General features: G+C 47.8%; 1 pseudogene; it reads right to left on the bottom strand.

Annotated features, from left to right (window-relative positions):
• The window catches only part of LOC139413424 (E3 ubiquitin-protein ligase pellino homolog 1-like), a 44,377-nt pseudogene extending 24,510 nt beyond the window's left edge, over nucleotides 1-19,867 (bottom strand).
• Nucleotides 19,868-21,345: the final 1,478 nt, after the last annotated feature.

The following is a 21,345-nucleotide window of genomic DNA, read 5'->3' as shown; positions in this document are numbered from 1 at the left end:
GAAGGATGGGACTGGGTGGTGTTCAGAGATAGATGGGAGGGGTTGAGGGGAGCTGGAGGATGGGACTGGGTGGTGTTCAGAGATAGATGGGAAGGGTTGAGGGTAGCTGAAGGATGGGACTGGATGGTGTTCAGAGATATATGGGAAGGGTTGAGGGGAGCTGGAGGATGGGACTGGGTGGTGTTCAGAGATATATGGGAGGGGTTGAGGGGAGCTGAAGGATGGGACTGGGTGGTGTTCAGAGATATATGGGAAGGGTTGAGGGTAGTTGAAGGATGGGACTGGGTGGTGTTCAGAGATATATGGGAAGGGTTGAGGGTAGTTGAAGGATGGGACTGGATGGTGTTCAGAGATATATGGGAAGGGTTGAGGGTAGTTGAAGGATGGGACTGGATGGTGTTCAGAGATATATGGGAAGGGTTGAGGGTAGTTGAAGGATGGGACTGGGTGGTGTTCAGAGATATATGGGAAGGGTTGAGGGTAGTTGAAGGATGGGACTGGGTGGTGTTCAGAGATATATGGGAAGGGTTGAGGGTAGTTGAAGGATGGGACTGGGTGGTGTTCAGAGATATATGGGAAGGGTTGAGGGTAGTTGAAGGATGGGACTGGATGGTGTTCAGAGATATATGGGAAGGGTTGAGGGTAGTTGAAGGATGGGACTGGATGGTGTTCAGAGATATATGGGAAGGGTTGAGGGTAGTTGAAGGATGGGACTGGATGGTGTTCAGAGATAGATGGGAGGGGTTGAGGGGAGCTGGAGGATGGGACTGGATGGTGTTCAGAGATATATGGGAAGGGTTGAGGGGAGCTGGAGGATGGGACTGGATGGTGTTCAGAGATATATGGGAAGGGTTGAGGGGAGCTGGAGGATGGGACTGGATGGTGTTCAGAGATATATGGGAAGGGTTGAGGGTAGTTGAAGGATGGGACTGGGTGGTGTTCAGAGATATATGGGAAGGGTTGAGGGTAGTTGAAGGATGGGACTGGGTGGTGTTCAGAGATAGATGGGAAGGGTTGAGGGTAGCTGGAGGATGGGACTGGGTGGTGTTCAGAGATATATGGGAAGGGTTGAGGGTAGTTGAAGGATGGGACTGGGTGGTGTTCAGAGATATATGGGAAGGGTTGAGGGTAGTTGAAGGATGGGACTGGGTGGTGTTCAGAGATATATGGGAAGGGTTGAGGGGAGCTGAAGGATGGGACTGGGTGGTGTTCAGAGATATATGGGAAGGGTTGAGGGTAGTTGAAGGATGGGACTGGATGGTGTTCAGAGATATATGGGAAGGGTTGAGGGTAGTTGAAGGATGGGACTGGGTGGTGTTCAGAGATATATGGGAAGGGTTGAGGGTAGTTGAAGGATGGGACTGGGTGGTGTTCAGAGATAGATGGGAAGGGTTGAGGGTAGTTGAAGGATGGGACTGGGTGGTGTTCAGAGATGTATGGGAAGGGTTGAGGGTAGTTGAAGGATGGGACTGGGTGGTGTTCAGAGATATATGGGAAGGGTTGAGGGTAGTTGAAGGATGGGACTGGGTGGTGTTCAGAGATATATGGGAAGGGTTGAGGGTAGTTGAAGGATGGGACTGGGTGGTGTTCAGAGATATATGGGAAGGGTTGAGGGGAGCTGAAGGATGGGACTGGATGGTGTTCAGAGATAGATGGGAGGGGAGCTGAAGGATGGGACTGGATGGTGTTCAGAGATAGATGGGAAGGGTTGAGGGTAGTTGAAGGATGGGACTGGGTGGTGTTCAGAGATATATGGGAAGGGTTGAGGGTAGTTGAAGGATGGGACTGGGTGGTGTTCAGAGATATATGGGAAGGGTTGAGGGTAGTTGAAGGATGGGACTGTGATCCATACTGTGTCTGTAAAATGGATATAGTATGTATAAGCTGGAAGTCTAAGTGTTGTCCATTAGTTTACTCCAATTAGGGAGGGATGGTAGGGTTAGGGGAAAATACATGTTTAAAAAAAAATATATATATATATATATATATATATATATATATATATATATATATATATATATATATATATATATATATATATATATATATATATATATAAATAATTGATATATTTACCAAAAAATAAGAGGGATTTTTTAAATTATTTTTTTATTTAACTAGGCAAGTCCGTTAAGAACAAATTCGTATTTACAATGACGGCCTACCGGGGAACAGTGGGTTAAACCCCCCAAAAAAGAGACTCCATGCACAGCAAGTGAAATAAGAGTTCACTAATGCAATGCAAGATGAAATTAAAACGACAGAAGACAGCAGCAGTGTGAAACCACAGCTCAGTTCCAACAGTATACAGCCACGAGGCTCTGGATAACATTCTACCCTTGATGGCTTTTACAGAGAAAGTAGGAAAACAACGGCTTTGTACAACTCCCAAGAATTCCTTTCATGGTTTTCCCAAATGGTATCTAGACTGGCGCATGATGCAGAGGTTTTTAAAGTGGTGGGAAGAGGGGTAACTACTTCTATGATACTCAAACAAATATTGTACCCCCATTCTAACCTCTCACCATTACCAATAATAGGGGAGGTTAGCATTCTATATCATAACCCCAAGACATTCTAACCTCTCACCATTACCAATAACAGGGGAGGTTAGCATTCTATATCATAACCCCAAGACATTCTAACCTCTCACCATTACCAATAATAGGGGAGGTTAGCATTCTATATCATAACCCCAAGACATTCTAACCTCTCACCATTACCAATAACAGGGGAGGTTAGCATTCTATATCATAACCCCAAGACATTCTAACCTCTCACCATTACCAATAACAGGGGAGGTTAGCCTTCTATATCATAACCCCAAGACATTCTAACCTCTCACCATTACCAATAACAGGGGAGGTTAGCATTCTATATCATAACCCCAAGACATTCTAACCTCTCACCATCACCAATAACAGGGGAGGTTAGCATTCTATATCATAACCCCAAGACATTCTAACCTCTCACCATTACCAATAACAGGGGAGGGGAGGTTAGCATTTAGCATGGGGGGGGGGGGGGGGGGGTGACATTGATGCCTATAATTTTCTCACTCATCATTCAAAATCATGGTAGCATCCACATCAATAGAAGTGTTCAGAAACATATTTTATTCTTATTTACAAGAAAAGTGACTCCAAAAATGACACAATATATTATTTATCGTTCACTTCTATTGGGTACAACAGACCCTGAAACAACCAAAAACTGTAAATGCATCCAACAGGTTTGTAGTCACAAGCTTGATGTGATCACTGTGTGCTCGGATTATGGGACCAAACAGTAAACGTTTGACTACTTTTTAAGTCAATTTGTCCAAACACTTATGAACCTTCAAATGACAGCTTCGAATAGATACAAAGGTGCATTCATTTCTAATAGATATAAAGGTGCTTTCATTTCTAATAGATATATAGGTGCTTTCATTTCTAATAGATATATAAAGGTGCTTTCATTTCTAATAGATATATAAAGGTGCTTTCATTTCTAATAGATATAAAGGTGCTTTCATTTCTAATAGATATAAAGGTGCTTTCATTTCTAATAGATATATAAAGGTGCTTTCATTTCTAATAGATATAAAGGTGCTTTCATTTCTAATAGATATATAAAGGTGCTTTCATTTCTAATAGATATAAAGGTGCTTTCATTTCTAATAGATATAAAGGTGCTTTCATTTCTAATAGATATAAAGGTGCTTTCATTTCTAATAGATATAAAGGTGCTTTCATTTCTAATAGATATAAAGGTGCTTTCATTTCTAATAGATATAAAGGTGCTTTCATTTCTAATAGATATAAAGGTGCTTTCATTTCTAATAGATATAAAGGTGCTTTCACGGTAAAACATATGTATGAAAATAACCTCAAATAAAAGGTGACGTTCTGTTCTGTCGCCTCGTATGAAACATTTGATCTCAAATCCAAAATGCTGGAGTACAGAGACAAAATAAAACGTTTAAGCTTCATTGTCCAAATAAATAGGCATGAGCGCGGCTGTTGCTTACGCCCTGCGTCCGGTCCGGACTCCTGAGTGTGTTGGTTGTTGCTGACGCCCTGCGTCCGGTCCGGACTCCTGAGTGTGTTGGTTGTTGCTGACGCCCTGCGTCCGGTCCGGACTCCTGAGTGTGTTGGTTGTTGCTGACGCCCTGCGTCCGGTCTGGTCTCCTGAGTGTGTTGGTTGTTGCTGACGCCCTGCGTCCGGTCTGGACTCCTGAGTGTGTTGGTTGTTGCTGACGCCCTGCGTGCTTTCACGGTAAAACATATGTATGAAAATAACCTCAAATAAAAGGTGACGTTCTGTTCTGTCGCCTCGTATGAAACATTTGATCTCAAATCCAAAATGCTGGAGTACAGAGACAAAATAAAACGTTTAAGCTTCATTGTCCAAATAAATAGGCATGAGCGCGGCTGTTGCTTACGCCCTGCGTCCGGTCCGGACTCCTGAGTGTGTTGGTTGTTGCTGACGCCCTGCGTCCGGTCCGGACTCCTGAGTGTGTTGGTTGTTGCTGACGCCCTGCGTCCGGTCCGGACTCCTGAGTGTGTTGGTTGTTGCTGACGCCCTGCGTCCGGTCTGGTCTCCTGAGTGTGTTGGTTGTTGCTGACGCCCTGCGTCCGGTCTGGACTCCTGAGTGTGTTGGTTGTTGCTGACGCCCTGCGTCCGGTCCGGACTCCTGAGTGTGTTGGTTGTTGCTGACACCCTGCGTCCGGTCTGGACTCCTGAGTGTGTTGGTTGTTGCTGACGCCCTGCGTCCGGTCCGGACTCCTGAGTGTGTTGGTTGTTGCTGACGCCCTGCGTCCGGTCTGAGTGTGTTGGTTGTTGCTGACGCCCTGCGTCCGGTCTGGACTCCTGAGTGTGTTGGTTGTTGCTGACGCCCTGCGTCCGGTCTGAGTGTGTTGGTTGTTGCTGACGCCCTGCGTCCGGTCTGGACTCCTGAGTGTGTTGGTTGTTGCTGACGCCCTGCGTCCGGTCTGGACTCCTGAGTGTGTTGGTTGTTGCTGACGCCCGGTCTGGACTCCTGAGTGTGTTGGTTGTTGCTGACGCCCTGCGTCCGGTCCGGTCTCCTGAGTGTGTTGGTTGTTGCTGACGCCCTGCGTCCGGTCCGGACTCCTGAGTGTGTTGGTTGTTGCTGACGCCTGGTCTGGACTCCTGAGTGTGTTGGTTGTTGCTGACGCCCTGCGTCCGGTCCGGTCTCCTGAGTGTGTTGGTTGTTGCTGACGCCCTGCGTCCGGTCCGGACTCCTGAGTGTGTTGGTTGTTGCTGACGCCCTGCGTCCGGTCCGGACTCCTGAGTGTGTTGGTTGTTGCTGACGCCCTGCGTCCGGTCCGGTCTCCTGAGTGTGTTGGTTGTTGCTGACGCCCTGCGTCCGGTCTGAGTGTGTTGGTTGTTGCTGACGCCCTGCGTCCGGTCCGGTCTCCTGAGTGTGTTGGTTGTTGCTTACGCCCTGCGTCCGGTCTGAGTGTGTTGGTTGTTGCTGACGCCCTGCGTCCGGTCCGGACTCCTGAGTGTGTTGGTTGTTGCTGACGCCCTGCGTCCGGTCTGAGTGTGTTGGTTGTTGCTTACGCCCTGCGTACGGTCTGGACTCCTGAGTGTGTTGGTTGTTGCTGACGCCCTGCGTCCGGTCTGGACTCCTGAGTGTGTTGGTTGTTGCTGACGCCCTGCGTCCGGTCCGGACTCCTGAGTGTGTTGGTTGTTGCTGACGCCCTGCGTCCGGTCCGGACTCCTGAGTGTGTTGGTTGTTGCTGACGCCCTGCGTCCGGTCCGGACTCCTGAGTGTGTTGGTTGTTGCTGACGCCCGGTCTGGTCTCCTGAGTGTGTTGGTTGTTGCTGACGCCCGATCTGGTCTCCTGAGTGTGTTGGTTGTTGCTGACGCCCTGCGTCCGGTCCGGTCTCCTGAGTGTGTTGGTTGTTGCTGACGCCCTGCGTCCGGTCTGGACTCCTGAGTGTGTTGGTTGTTGCTGACGCCCTGCGTCCGGTCCGGTCTCCTGAGTGTGTTGGTTGCTGCTGACGCCCTGCGTCCGGTCCGGTCTCCTGAGTGTGTTGGTTGTTGCTGACGCCCTGCGTCCGGTCCGGTCTCCTGAGTGTGTTGGTTGCTGCTGACGCCCTGCGTCCGATCCGGACTCCTGAGTGTGTTGGTTGTTGCTGACGCCCTGCGTCCGGTCTGAGTGTGTTGGTTGTTGCTGACGCCCTGCGTCCGGTCTGGACTCCTGAGTGTGTTGGTTGTTGCTGACGCCCTGCGTCCGGTCTGAGTGTGTTGGTTGTTGCTGACGCCCTGCGTCCGGTCTGGACTCCTGAGTGTGTTGGTTGTTGCTGACGCCCTGCGTCCGGTCTGGACTCCTGAGTGTGTTGGTTGTTGCTGACGCCCGGTCTGGTCTCCTGAGTGTGTTGGTTGTTGCTGACGCCCTGCGTCCGGTCCGGTCTCCTGAGTGTGTTGGTTGTTGCTGACGCCCTGCGTCCGGTCCGGACTCCTGAGTGTGTTGGTTGTTGCTGACGCCTTGCGTCCGGTCCGGACTCCTGAGTGTGTTGGTTGTTGCTGACGCCCGGTCTGGACTCCTGAGTGTGTTGGTTGTTGCTGACGCCCTGCATCCGGTCTGGACTCCTGAGTGTGTTGGTTGTTGCTGACGCCCTGCGTCCGGTCCGGTCTCCTGAGTGTGTTGGTTGTTGCTTACGCCCTGCGTCCGGTCTGAGTGTGTTGGTTGTTGCTGACGCCCTGCGTCCGGTCTGGACTCCTGACTGTGTTGGTTGTTGCTGACGCCCTGCGTCCGGTCTGAGTGTGTTGGTTGTTGCTGACGCCCTGCGTCCGGTCTGGACTCCTGAGTGTGTTGGTTGTTGCTGACGCCCTGCGTCCGGTCTGGACTCCTGAGTGTGTTGGTTGTTGCTGACGCCCGGTCTGGACTCCTGAGTGTGTTGGTTGTTGCTGACGCCCTGCGTCCGGTCCGGACTCCTGAGTGTGTTGGTTGTTGCTGACGCCCTGCGTCCGGTCCGGTCTCCTGAGTGTGTTGGTTGTTGCTTACGCCCTGCGTCCGGTCTGAGTGTGTTGGTTGTTGCTGACGCCCTGCGTCCGGTCTGGACTCCTGAGTGTGTTGGTTGTTGCTGACGCCCTGCGTCCGGTCCGGACTCCTGAGTGTGTTGGTTGTTGCTGACGCCCTGCGTCCGGTCTGAGTGTGTTGGTTGTTGCTTACGCCCTGCGTCCGGTCCGGTCTCCTGAGTGTGTTGGTTGTTGCTTACGCCCTGCGTCCGGTCCGGACTCCTGAGTGTGTTGGTTGTTGCTGACGCCCTGCGTCCGGTCCGGACTCCTGAGTGTGTTGGTTGTTGCTGACGCCCTGCGTCCGGTCCGGACTCCTGAGTGTGTTGGTTGTTGCTGACGCCCTGCGTCCGGTCCGGACTCCTGAGTGTGTTGGTTGTTGCTGACGCCCGGTCTGGTCTCCTGAGTGTGTTGGTTGTTGCTGACGCCCGGTCTGGTCTCCTGAGTGTGTTGGTTGTTGCTGACGCCCTGCGTCCGGTCCGGTCTCCTGAGTGTGTTGGTTGTTGCTGACGCCCTGCGTCCGGTCTGGACTCCTGAGTGTGTTGGTTGTTGCTGACGCCCTGCGTCCGGTCCGGACTCCTGAGTGTGTTGGTTGTTGCTGACGCCCTGCGTCCGGTCCGGACTCCTGAGTGTGTTGGTTGTTGCTGACGCCCGGTCTGGTCTCCTGAGTGTGTTGGTTGTTGCTGATGCCCGGTCTGGTCTCCTGAGTGTGTTGGTTGCTGCTGACGCCCTGTGTCCGGTCCGGACTCCTGAGTGTGTTGGTTGTTGCTGACGCCCTGCGTCCGGTCCGGTCTCCTGAGTGTGTTGGTTGTTGCTTACGCCCGGTCTGGACTCCTGAGTGTGTTGGTTGTTGCTGACGCCCTGCGTCCGGTCCGGTCTCCTGAGTGTGTTGGTTGTTGCTTACGCCCTGCGTCCGGTCTGGACTCCTGAGTGTGTTGGTTGTTGCTGACGCCCTGCGTCCGGTCTGGACTCCTGAGTGTGTTGGTTGTTGCTGACGCCCTGCGTCCGGTCTGGACTCCTGAGTGTGTTGGTTGTTGCTTACGCCCGGTCTGGACTCCTGAGTGTGTTGGTTGCATGGAGGGATCAGAGGAGGAGGATTGGTTTGCACATGCTGAAGATTACAAGTCTGATGACCAGGTAATCGATCTGAGGGGACTCTCGGGAAAGGAGATCGACACTAACGATACCTCTCACAGTCTCTCTTTCCCTCCCGCTCACAGACTCCCCGTCTTTGCCTCCCTCCCTCATTCTTCCTGTGTAACCCATCTAATCGATGAGCAGGAATGTGTAAAATATCAAAAGAGAGGGAAGGAGAAGAGAGGAGGAATCATATCTCAGTCACCTGGGATTTGGGAGGGAAATCGTGTTCCAGACAGGGAGAGGGGATGTGTGTAGGCTACCTGGGATTTGGGAGGTTCCAGACAGGGAGAAGGGATGTGTGTAGGCTACCTGGGATTTGGGAGGGAAATCGTGTTGAAGACAGGGAGAGGGGATGTGTGTAGGCTACCTGGGATTTGGGAGGGAAATCGTGTTGCAGACAGGGAGAGGGGATGTGTGTAGGCTACCTGGGATTTGGGAGGTTCCAGACAGGGAGAAGGGATGTGTGTAGGCTACCTGGGATTTGGGAGGGAAATCGTGTTGAAGACAGGGAGAGGGGATGTGTGTAGGCTACCTGGGATTTGGGAGGGAAATCGTGTTGAAGACAGGGAGAGGGGATGTGTGTAGGCTACCTGGGATTTGGGAGGGAAATCGTGTTGCATACAGGGAGAGGGGATGTGTGTAGGCTACCTGGGATTTGGGAGGTTCCAGTCAGGGAGAGGGGATGTGTGCAGGCTACCTGGGATTTGGGAGGTTCCAGTCAGGGAGAGGGGACCTGACTGGAGAGGGGACCAAAAAAGCCGATACCGATTAATCAGCAGATTATTTAAAAACATTTTTTTGTAAATAATGGTAATTATAACAATACTGAATGAACACTTATTTTAACTTAATATAATACATCAACAAAATAAATAATGAAACGTGTTCAATTTGGTTTAAATAATGCAAATACAAAGTATTGGAGAAAGTAAAAGTGCAATATGTGCTATGTAAGAAAGCTAACGTTTCAGTTCCTTGCTCAGAACATGAGAACATATGAAAGCTGGTGGTTCCTTTTAACATGAGTCTTCAATTTCCCCAGGTAAGAAGTTTTAGGTTGTAGTTATTATAGGAATTATAGGACTATTTCCCTCTATACCATTTGTATTTCATATACCTTTGACTATTGGATGTTCTTATAGGCACTTTAGTATTGCCAGTGTAATAGTATAGCTTCCGTCCCTCTCCTCGCTCCTCCCTGGGCTTGAACCAGCAACACAACGACAACAGCCACCATCGAAGCAGCGTTACCCATGCAGAGCAAGGGAAACAACCACCCCAAGGCTCAGAGCGAGTGACGTTTGAAACGCTATTAGCGCGCCAACTAGCTAGCCATTTCCCTTCGGTTACACCAGCCTCATCTCAAGAGTTGATAGGCTTGAAGTCATAAACAGAGCAACAACGAAGAGCTGCTGGCAAAACGCACGAAAGTGCTGTTTGAATGAATGTTTACGCGCCTGATTCTGCCTACCACTGCTCAGTCAGATACTTAGATACTTGTATGCTCAGTCAGATTATATGCAACGCGGGACACGCTAGATAATATCTAGTAATATCATCAACCATGTGTAGTTAACTAGTGATTATGATTGATTGTTTTTTTATAAGATAAGTTTAATGCTAGCTAGCAACTTACCTTGGCTTACTGCATTCGTGTAACAGGCAGTCTCCTTGTGGAGTGCAACGAGAGAGAGGTTGGTCGTTATTGCGTTGGACTAGTTAACTGTAAGGTTGCAAGATTAGATCCCCCCCGAGCTGACAGGGTGACAATCTGTCGTTCAGGGGCAGAACAAGGCAGTTAACCCACTGTTCCTAGGCCGTCATTGAAAGTAAGCATGTGTTCTTAACTGACTTGCCTAGTTAAATAAAAGGTATAAAAAAATATATATATAAAAATATATTTAAAAAAAAATCGGCGCCCAAAAATACCGATTTCCGATTGTTATGAAAACTTGAAATCGGCTCTAATTAATCGGCTATTCCGATTAATCGGTCGACCTCTAGTCAGGATGCCAGGATGCCATCAGGGTGATTAGATATCTGTTGACAAAACAAGTACCTGTCCGGTCAATCTCACTTTTAAAAGTTAATATTCTGTTAACTCATACCCAAATAATGTTGTTGACTCATTCTATACTCAGGTGGCCAAAGCATAAATTGGAGAAAACAAACAAACACATAAAAAAACCACCTCACAAATTGTATCTCAAACAGAACGTTAAAAAATGCTTGCTACTTCCTCATAGAATGCAGTCAGGATGAGGATGAGATGGCCAATCAGCAGTCTACTCGCATGAATATTTTTAATGACCGGTATACACCAACACCAGTGTGTTGTTGGGGTTCACCCAACCCATACCAACTAGGGACCTCAAGATACCATATTATACAAAATATTTAAAAAAATCACCTTTATTTAACCAGGTTGGCAAGTTGAGAACAAGTTCTCATTTACAATTGCGACCTGGCCAAGATAAAGCAAAGCAGTTCGACACAAACAACAACACAGAGTGACACATGGAGTAAAACAAACATACAGTCAATAATACAGTAGAAAAATAAGTATGTATACAATGTGAGCAAATGAGGTGAGATAAGGGAGGTAAAGGCAAAAAAAAAAGGCCATGGTGGCAAAGTAAATACAATATAGCAAGTAAAACACAGGAATGGTAGATTTGCAGTGGAAGATTGAGCAAAGGAAAAATAATGGGGTGCAAAGGAGCTAAATAAATAAATACAGTAGGGGAAGAGGTAGTTGTTTGAGCTAAATTATAGATGGGCTATGTACAGGTGCAGTAATCTGTGAGCTACTCTGACAGTTGGTGCTTAAAGCTAGTGAGGGAGATAAGTGTTTCCAGTTTCAGAGATTTTTGTAGTTCGTTCCAGTCATTGGCAGCAGAGAACTGGAAGGAGAGGCGGCCAAAGGAAGAATTGGTTTTGGGGGTGACCAGAGAGAAATACCTGCTGGAGCGCGTGCTACAGGTGGGTGCTGCTATGGTGACCAGCGAGCTGAGATAAGGGGGGACTTTACCTAGCAGGGTCTTGTAGATGACCTAGAGCCAGTGGGTTTGGCGACGAGTATGAAGCGAGGGCCAGCCAACGAGAGCGTACAGGTCACAGTGGTGGGTAGTATATGGGGCTTTGGTGACAAAACGGATGGCACTGTGATATCATCATAATGAGGCGTCGATACAATTCGAAACTGCGATTTTATTGCAATTTGATGTTGAAACGTATTGCTCACTATATGACTGCTTCAGAGAGACAGAGAGAGCATGAGAAAACACGTGTTGATCAATCAGGGAAATAATAGTGCTGAAAACATGTTGGCTGACTATTTAAAAAGAGGATGGACAACAGGCTATAGACAACTTTCCAGAACACGACACACTGCCGTCACACACAGATGCACGCGGCTGTAAGGAAGCCATCGCACTCTGCACCCATTCAACATAGAAATAATAAAAACATAAATCTTAGGCTAAACAAAATAACTTACGCTTACAATGATGTTTTGATTCTTGCTTGAACAGTCGCTAAGATTATATTCGGTTGTGATCTTTTGCAAAATAACTGTTTTGGATGCAGAAGTTGTTAGCTAGAATGCTAACGCTCATTGATATAGGCTGTAGCAAAAACTAGCCAAAGAGCCATTTTACTGGTTGAAGTGATTTTTTGTTTTGTTTGGTGAGTATGTGTGTGCCTGTCTGTGTGATGTCCCTGAGTATCCGAAACAAGAAGTGAATACAGGCGCCATTTAATGAGACAGGAAGTTAGATAGCCTCAAACACTTGCGCACATAAACCAGCCAAACTGTCAGAAGACTGGAGTACAAACCAGCCTAACTGTCAGAAGACTGGAGTACAAACCAGCCTAACTGTCAGAAGACTGGAGTACAAACCAGCCTAACTGTCAGAGGACTGGAGTACAAACCAGCCTAACTGTCAGAAGACTGGAGTACAAACCAGCCTAACTGTCAGAAGACTGGAGTACAAACCAGCCTAACTGTCAGAAGACTGGAGTACAAACCAGCCTAACTGTCAGAAGACTGGAGTACAAACCAGCCTAACTGTCAGAAGACTGGAGTACAAACCAGCCTTACTGTCAGAAGACTGGAGCACAAACCAGCCTAACTGTCAGAAGACTGGAGCACAAACCAGCCTAACAGTCAGAAGACTGGAGCACAAACCAGCCTAACAGTCAGAAGACTGGAGCACAAACCAGCCTAACTGTCAGAAGACTGGAGCACAAACCAGCCTAACAGTCAGAAGACTGGAGCACAAACCAGCCTAACAGTCAGAAGACTGGAGCACAAACCAGCCTAACAGTCAGAAGATTGGAGCACAAACCAGCCTAACTGTCAGAAGACTGGAGTACAAACCAGCCTAACTGTCAGAAGACTGGAGCACAAACCAGCCTAACTGTCAGAAGACTGGAGCACAAACCAGCCTAACAGTCAGAAGACTGGAGCACAAACCAGCCTAACTGTCAGAAGACTGGAGTACAAACCAGCCTAACTGTCAGAAGACTGGAGTACAAACCAGCCTAACTGTCAGAAGACTGGAGTACAAACCAGCCTAACAGTCAGAAGACTGGAGTACACACCAGCCTAACTGTCAGAAGACTGGAGCACAAACCAGACTAACTGTCAGAAGACTGGAATACTACAAACCAGCCTAACTGTCAGAAGACTGGAGTACAAACCAGCCTAACTGTCAGAAGACTGGAGTACAAACCAGCCTAACTGTCAGAAGACTGGAGTACAAACCAGCCTAACAGTCAGAAGACTGGAGCACAAACCAGCCTAACTGTCAGAAGACTGGAGCACAAACCAGCCTAACTGTCAGAAGACTGGAGCACAAACCAGCCTAACTGTCAGAAGACTGGAGCACAAACCAGCCTAACTGTCAGAAGACTGGAGCACAAACCAGCCTAACTGTCAGAAGACTGGAGTACAAACCAGCCTAACTGTCAGAAGACTGGAGCACAAACCAGCCTAACTGTCAGAAGACTGGAGCACAAACCAGCCTAACTGTCAGAAGACTGGAGCACAAACCAGCCTAACTGTCAGAAGACTGGAGTACAAACCAGCCTAAATGTCAGAAGACTGGAGTACAAACCAGCCTAACTGTCAGAAGACTGGAGTACAAACCAGCCTAACTGTCAGAAGACTGGAGTACAAACCAGCCTAACTGTCAGAAGACTGGAGTACAAACCAGCCTAACTGTCAGAAGACTGGAGTACAAACCAGCCTAACTGTCAGAAGACTGGAGTACTACAAACCTCACAAGAACAACACTCAATACATTTGATGTTCTAATCTTCTTGTTACATAGCCTAGCCTACGTGTAGGCCTACGTAATAGACAGACACTGGTATGGTGCTGAAGACAGCATAGTAAAGATGAGGTGAAAAAGTGGTGAAGTGTCCCTTTTAACCAACACAGACAGTGGAATCTACCAGTGGGCACCCAGTGAGTACAAAGGATGAGATGCATTGTTGTGGGCGAGTCTAGATGGCGTAGTTCGCCTCCAGACATGGGAACATGCAGTTTATTATATTTATGTCATTTTCCTCTGGCTGATGTCATGTGGTGGTTTGTCTGATACTGCTGTGCTGATGCTGCTATCCTGGTCTCTCTGGAAACAGAGATGTTAATCTCAACAAAACTAACCTAATTAAAAAGGTTCAACATCAGTAGACGTGGCCAACTCAACTCAGAACATTCTCCCACACAGCCACCAACTTGTCTAAGGGAAATGTATCAGAACAGGTCCATTGTAACCATTGCTAAGCACCTGACCTAAAAAAAAAAATGGTTTCCTGAATGTAGGTGAATGTATGAAAATTGAATGACGCTTTTCACAATTTAAAACATTTCTCAGGCTTTCAATCAATCTCTGTGTCTGTCTGTGTGTGTGATTGCCAGAATCTTCCTCATCCTCGGATCTATGATCTACCAATGTAGTGCTGGTTGTTGTTGTTGTGTTTGAGATAACCCCCATCTATCTGTCATCTTTCTGAGCAGGTTGAAATACTTCTCCTCAGTATTAAATTAGCTTGGTTAAATAAACCATTCTCCAGCTGGACCCGCTTGCCAAGAGAATCTGGAACCAATCGGTGCCATTCCCACGACAACTGGGTCATCCGTGGCAGCTGAGGTCCTGGATGACTGGACGTTTGCCCATTGGGGGAAATGGACTGACTGACCACAGTAAGTAAGTAGCCTTGCATGAGCCTTGGCTTGTACGATCCGGAGCCCATTTCCTGTTCCTGTAGTGAGGCAGCTTGATGTTCAAGTACACCCCCTGGACAGGACACTAGTCTATCACCTCAGTACACCCCCTGGACAGGACACTAGTCTATCACCTCAGTACACCCCCTGGACAGGACACTAGTCTATCACCTCAGTACACCCCCTGGACAGGACACTAGTCTATCACCTCAGTACACCCCCTGGACAGGACACTAGTCTATCACCTCAGTACACCCCCTGGACAGGACACTAGTCTATCACCTCAGTACACCCCCTGGACAGGACACTAGTCTATCACCTCAGTACACCCCCTGGACAGGACACTAGTCTATCACCTCAGTACACCCCCTGGACAGGACACTAGTCTATCACCTCAGTACACCCCCTGGACAGGACACTAGTCTATCACCTCAGTACACCCCCTGGACAGGACACTAGTCTATCACCTCAGTACACCCCGTGGACAGGAAACTAGTCTATCACAGGGCCTTCACCCCTTAATGCTGAGTGCCAAGCAGTAACAGACTGACCACAGAGGAGGGAGTCAAATGACCTAGACATTATCACAAGGTCTAATTCACTGAACAGGGGGTGAACTTCACTAGTGGTTGGTTCCCAAATGCCTTTCAGACATTTATAAAACACACTCCAGATATCTGAAACTAGGGTTGCAAAATTCATGGTACTTTCAATAAATTCCCTGGTTTTCCAGAAATCCTTGTTGGAAGATTCACGGAATCGGAAGGGAATAAGAGGGAAATCCGGAAACGGGATTTCTGGAAAACCAGGGAATTTATTGAACTTTCCCAGAATCCTATTCAATAGCCTATAAGAGTAACAGGAGAAAGACTTCCAATAGCTGACATGTTTCTTTGGACTACTCAAAGGCAGAGGTTGACTAAATCTTAGACACTGTATTCCATAGAATGGAAACGTGGGCTGTAGCCTACCTGAACTCGTATTCAGAGCAATGTTTCTATCCACTCAGCCAAGTCACATGCTGTAATGGACCTGAAACGCATGAAAACTACACAACGCAGTGTAGGTCAATGTAATTAGGTACAGAGACCCCCGCCTTCCATCTTCAAAGGCCATCTGGCACCGATTATACAGCCCCACCCTACCACCACCCTGTGTGTGTGTGTGTGTGTGTGTGGCCGCATTAACAGTAAATGATTGTCACTAGGTAGGTAATCCCCATCAAACACACCCAGGGGAAGGGAGAGAGGGGCCTAGAGAGAGAGAGAGAGAGAGAGGGGGGTGTACTGACTCCAGTAGGCAGTACTGGGATGTAGGCTACTGGTGACAGATGGAGAGACTGGGAGATGGAGAGGAGGGGAGGCGTTCAAGTTACAGGCTCATCAATAATTCACTGAGGTGAACACAGTCCGACCGCGGACAGACGACAAACAACACACACACACACACACACATCGCATGCACTCAAAACCACATGGACACACTCACACCCTGCCTAGGTACTACTTCCTGCCAGTAGAAAACACACTGTGTGACCTTCCCAGAAACCAACCAACCGTTCCAGTGACCAGCAGCTTGGGGAAAGTGTGGCTCACTTGACTCACTTTGCACAGGAAGACAGCAGGGAGGGGGGCTGACCTGATGGGGGCAGACTGATCATAAATCTGTGCCTAAAGCACAGCCTGTACTGGCAGCAGCAGCCCCTGAGAGAGATGGAGGAGAGACTGGGGGATATGGGAAGGAGAGAACTACGACCAGCCCTCCTCTCTAACCCTAACTACTTCTACCAGCCCTCCTCTCTAACCCCAACTACTACTCCCAGTCATCCTCTCTAACCCCAACTACTACTACTCCCAGCCCTCCTCTCTAACCCTAACTACTACTACTCCCAGCCCTCCTCTCTAACCCTAACTACTACTCCCAGCCCTCCTCTCTAACCCCAACTACTACTCCCAGCCCTCCTCTCTAACCCTAACTACTACTCCCAGCCCTCCTCTCTAACCCTAACTACTACTACCAGCCCTCCTCTCTAACCCTAACTACTACTACCAGCCCTCCTCTCTAACCCTAACTACTACTACCAGCCCTCCTCTCTAACCCTAACTACTACTCCCAGCCCTCCTCTCTAACCCTAACTACTACTCCCACCACCCAGCTCTTTGTTTTTCACTTTCCAAATCTGAGGGGTCAAAGACAACATCATAAATGTTGTGTTCACAATACAAACTACTTAATTTCAGTAAGGCTAACCTTATTGGAGTTGAGTGAAGTTGTTCCTAAATGCTGATTTTGGGACAGTTTAGCATCCCCCCTAATGGTTTTAGTTAGCATTGGGGGAGGGAAAGCTGATCCTAGATCTGTACCTTGGGCGCCCGAGTGGCGCAGCGGCTAAGACACTGCATCTCAGTGTTAGAGGCATCACTAGGGACACCCTGGTTCGAATCCAGGCTGTATCACAACCGGCCGTGGTTGGGAGTCCCATAGGGCAGCGCACAACTTGCCCAGCGCCGTTCGGATTTGGTCGGTGTAGGCCGTCACTGTAAATAAGTATATGTTCTTAACTGACTTGCCTAGTTAAATAAAGGTTAAATAATATATATAAAACCCAGGGGAAACTTCACAGGAGCAGCATTTGTAATGTTGTGAACTGCTAGACTAAAAGGTAGAGCTTCAGAACACAAACAGACTTAGTTGTTTTTTCCCTGTTAAATATTTCTCCAGTCAGGTGCAGAAGCAAACTGCCCCCGTGTCCAGATTTGACATTTTCTTTCAGCTGTTGGCAGGTCCTTCCATGTATGAATGACCTCATGTGCGTAATTAAGACCGAGAGAGATGGAGAAGTAGGGAAAGAGAGAAGCAGAGAGGGTGAGGGACTGTTTGGAATATACCTAAAGAATTAGAAGGGAAGAAGTAGAGAGAGAGAGAGAGAGAGAGAGAGAGAGAGAGAGAGAGAGAGAGAGAGAGAGAGAGAGAGAGAGAGAGAGAGAGAGAGAGAGAGAGAGAGAGAGAGAGAGAGAGAGAGAGAGAGAGAGAGAGAGAGAGAGAGAGAGAGAGAGAGAGAGAGAGAGAGAGAGAGAGAGAGAGAGAGAGAGAGAGAGAGAGAGAGAGAGAGAGAGAGAGAGAGAGAGAGAGAGAGAGACTGTTTGGAATATACCTAAAGAATTAGAAGGGAAGAAGTAGAGAGAGACAGAGACTGATATAGACTCGAGGTGTAGAGACTAAGAAAGAGAGACCAACAGTCAATCTGCGCCCAGCAATTTGGAAAAAGGTCTGATGATGTTTTACCAGGCCTTTGTCTTTCTATCCCCACTAACAGAAACGACAGTAAAAACATACCCACTGTCTGACCCACTTTCCATGACAAACCCTGGTAATCCTCCATCTCACATGCACAAACCCAGCACACTGAATGGAGCGAATAAGCTGAACTGAAGAGTAGTGTGCCAAGCTTCACATACACACTGCAGAGTGTAGCCTACAGCCTAGCCTAAGCTGCTCAGATGTCCCTAGCCTCATACACGCACAGTTACGACCCGGGGAACTTACCCAGGCCTGTCATTCAGAGTACAGACTCATAAGCTTACAGTATGCACAAACGTAAGCAAAAAAACACACACGTACACACCCACAGTTATGACCTGGGGAACTACCCAGGCATTCCATTCAGAGTCCAGGCACATACAGAGTGCACACACACAGGCCAAAACACACAGGCCTACAGTGTGTTAACACAAACACACAGTACCAAGCCTCATGACGCAACAGCTCCAGAGAACAGCACACATCACGTACACACAGACACAGAAGACCTGCTGGATAGGTGGGGGTTCCTACAGACACTCTGGATAGGTGGGGGTTCCTACAGACACTCTGGATAGGTGGGGGTTCCTACAGACACTCTGGATAGGTGGGGGTTCCTACAGACACTCTGGATAGGTGGGCGTTCCTACAGACACTCTGGATAGGTGGGCGTTCCTACAGACACTCTGGATAGGTGGGGGTTCCTACAGACCTACAGATTCAATAGAAGACAGACCCCCCCCAGACCCTCTGGAGTGGGACAGACCCCCCCCCTTCAGACCCTCTGGAGTGGGACAGACCCCCCCCCCAGACCCTCTGGAGTGGGAAGGGGTGTGTGTATTACTATCCTTGAGGGTAATGGAAATGCCCAAAAGTCCCCACTGGGATAGTAAAACAAGTCCCCACTGGGATAGTAAAACAAGTCCCCACTAGGATAGTAAAACAAGGCACATTATCCCTAGTGGGGACATTTCCCACATCCCCAGAAGGACAAACGCTATTTTAAGTTTAGGGGTTCGGTTTTGTGTTTTAGTTACAACTAGGGCTAAGTTCAGGAGTCAGGTTAAGGCTAGGTACCCACAAGGATAGTAAAACATATGGTGGTGGTGGTGGTGTGTGTGTGTGTGTACATCCACAAGGTTAAAAACAAAACATATTCTGACCAAAAATCAGTTTGTAAACAACATGTTTACCCGTGGCAATGCAATGACGACAACGTTTGTAACTAAACAATAGCTGAGTGGCAAGTCAAATCACCATTCGAGCTATTGATCAGCTAAGAGATAAGATAATTGGAAAGGGGGAACCGAATGATTGATACGACAACGGGACATGGATGTCAAAAAGGCGGATCCAAGTCATCGCCAGACCGGACCAACAAAGGCAGAAGCAGGGCTAGCCAACAGATCAGATGCTTGAACGAGGGAATGATATCCCACTCCAACTTGACATGCAAAACCTAGTTTGTTGGTTAGCTCAGTTGGTAGACAAAGCCGGAATAGTGCGTTCGATTCCCGGGACCACCATGCGTAAAAACGTAAGGATTTATGACTAAATAGCTTTGGATACATTACAATGACCCAAAAATAAATAGTTATGATTAACGTTAAGAGAAGATTTGGTTATAGCCTAAATTATGACCATTATTAGTTAGCTAGGTTTTTGAGAGGAATAACCAGCTACTGTAACGTTAACGTTACCTGGCACATCTCTCCACCAGCAAGCAATCATATTAGCTAGCTAGCCTACTGTCCCTTATGTTAGCTAGCCAGCGGGTTCACAAAGGAAAACAGGAGATTGTCAACTGATTGGCAAGCTAATATGGTTAGTTATCTTGTGTAAATGAGAGGAAGGTTATTGTTAGGTAGTTTTACTTACAGCGGAGTCGATGCGCTCCTCCTGCCGAGACACACCGCTCAGTGAGCGGGTGACAACCATCTACCACCCGCCGCTTCAGACCAAGTTCGTTGAGTTAGCTTGTTTACCAGCTAACAAAGGCAATTTGTCAACAAATATCAATGTTTGATACAAAAAAAGTCAGAATGGCCAATCATACGACGCTTTCGTGTTGGCTTTCTTCCTGTATAAAGTTACATTCCCCCAAATGTTGTTTTTTAATGCTTCGCTCCGTGCGGACAGCAGAATAATATGTTGGAGGTGTGTTGAACATAAACAGAGACGTCTCGTTTTGAATTGTAGCTAACTCCGATCCGAGAAAAACCTGCCGCGTATGATGCGAAAGGGATTGTGGATATCGTAGTTGAGCTCTCGACCTAACAAGGCACCGCAGAGTATCTAAACCTGTCATTGAAGCCACCATGCAAGTACTTGTTTTGAAATGTGACGTGCAAGTTGTTTATATATTATGCATTCATGTGGTAGTCTACAGAGCATGTAATAAAACTGAGTAAAACCACGCAGTCCGTCAAAGAAGACGACAAAGCATGTACCCTCTTAGGCCTAACTCCCACCTATCTGAGATACCTACTGCAGCCCTCTGGTCCCCAAAGCACACGCATCCCTGCGTTGCTCCTCTTTTCAGCTCTCTGCAGCTAGCGACTGGAACGAGCTGCCAAAAACACTGGACAGTTGTATCTCTTCATTCAAAGACTCAATCATGGACACTCTTAGTGACAGTTGGACTGCTCCACGTGATGCATTGTTGTCTCTACCTTCTTGCCCTTTGTGCTGTTGTCTGTGCCCAATCATGTTTGTACCATGTTTTGTGGTGCTACCATGTTGTTGTCATGTTGTGTTGCTATCATGCTGTGCTATCATGTTGTGTTGCTACCATGCTGTGTTGTCATGTTGTGTTGCTACCATGCTGTGTTGTCATGTTGTGTTGCTACCATGCTGTGTTGTCATGTTGTGTTGTCATGTTGTGTTCCTACCATGCTGTGTTGTCATGTTGTGTTCCTACCATGCTGTGTTGTCATGTGTTGCTACCATGCTGTGTTGTCATGTTGTGTTGTCATGTTGTGTTCCTACCATGCTGTGTTGTCATGTTGTGTTGCTACCATGCTGTGTTGTCATGTTGTGTTGTCATGTTGTGTTCCTACCATGCTGTGTTGTCATGTTGTGTTGCTACCATGCTGTGTTGTCATGTTGTGTTGCTACCATGCTGTGTTGTCATGTTGTGTTGCTACCATGCTGTGTTGTCATGTTGTGTTGTCATGTTGTGTTCCTACCATGCTGTGTTGTCATGTTGTGTTCCTACCATGCTGTGTTGTCATGTTGTGTTCCTACCATGCTGTGTTGTCATGTGTTGCTACCATGCTGTGTTGTCATGTTGTGTTGTCATGTTGTGTTCCTACCATGCTGTGTTGTCATGTTGTGTTGCTACCATGCTGTGTTGTCATGTTGTGTTGTCATGTTGTGTTCCTACCATGCTGTGTTGTCATGTTGTGTTCCTACCATGCTGTGTTGTCATGTGTTGCTACCATGCTGTGTTGTCATGTTGTGTTGTCATGTTGTGTTCCTACCATGCTGTGTTGTCATGTTGTGTTGCTACCATGCTGTGTTGTCATGTTGTGTTGTCATGTTGTGTTCCTACCATGCTGTGTTGTCATGTTGTGTTGCTACCATGCTGTGTTGTCATGTTGTGTTGCTACCATGCTGTGTTGTCATGTTGTGTTGCTAC

Source organism: Oncorhynchus clarkii, chromosome 1, assembly GCF_045791955.1.
Source record: "Oncorhynchus clarkii lewisi isolate Uvic-CL-2024 chromosome 1, UVic_Ocla_1.0, whole genome shotgun sequence".
Classification (NCBI taxonomy): domain Eukaryota; kingdom Metazoa; phylum Chordata; class Actinopteri; order Salmoniformes; family Salmonidae; genus Oncorhynchus; species Oncorhynchus clarkii.
The sequence above is the reverse complement of the archived record's forward strand: the minus strand, read 5'-3'. Positions and strand labels throughout refer to the sequence as shown.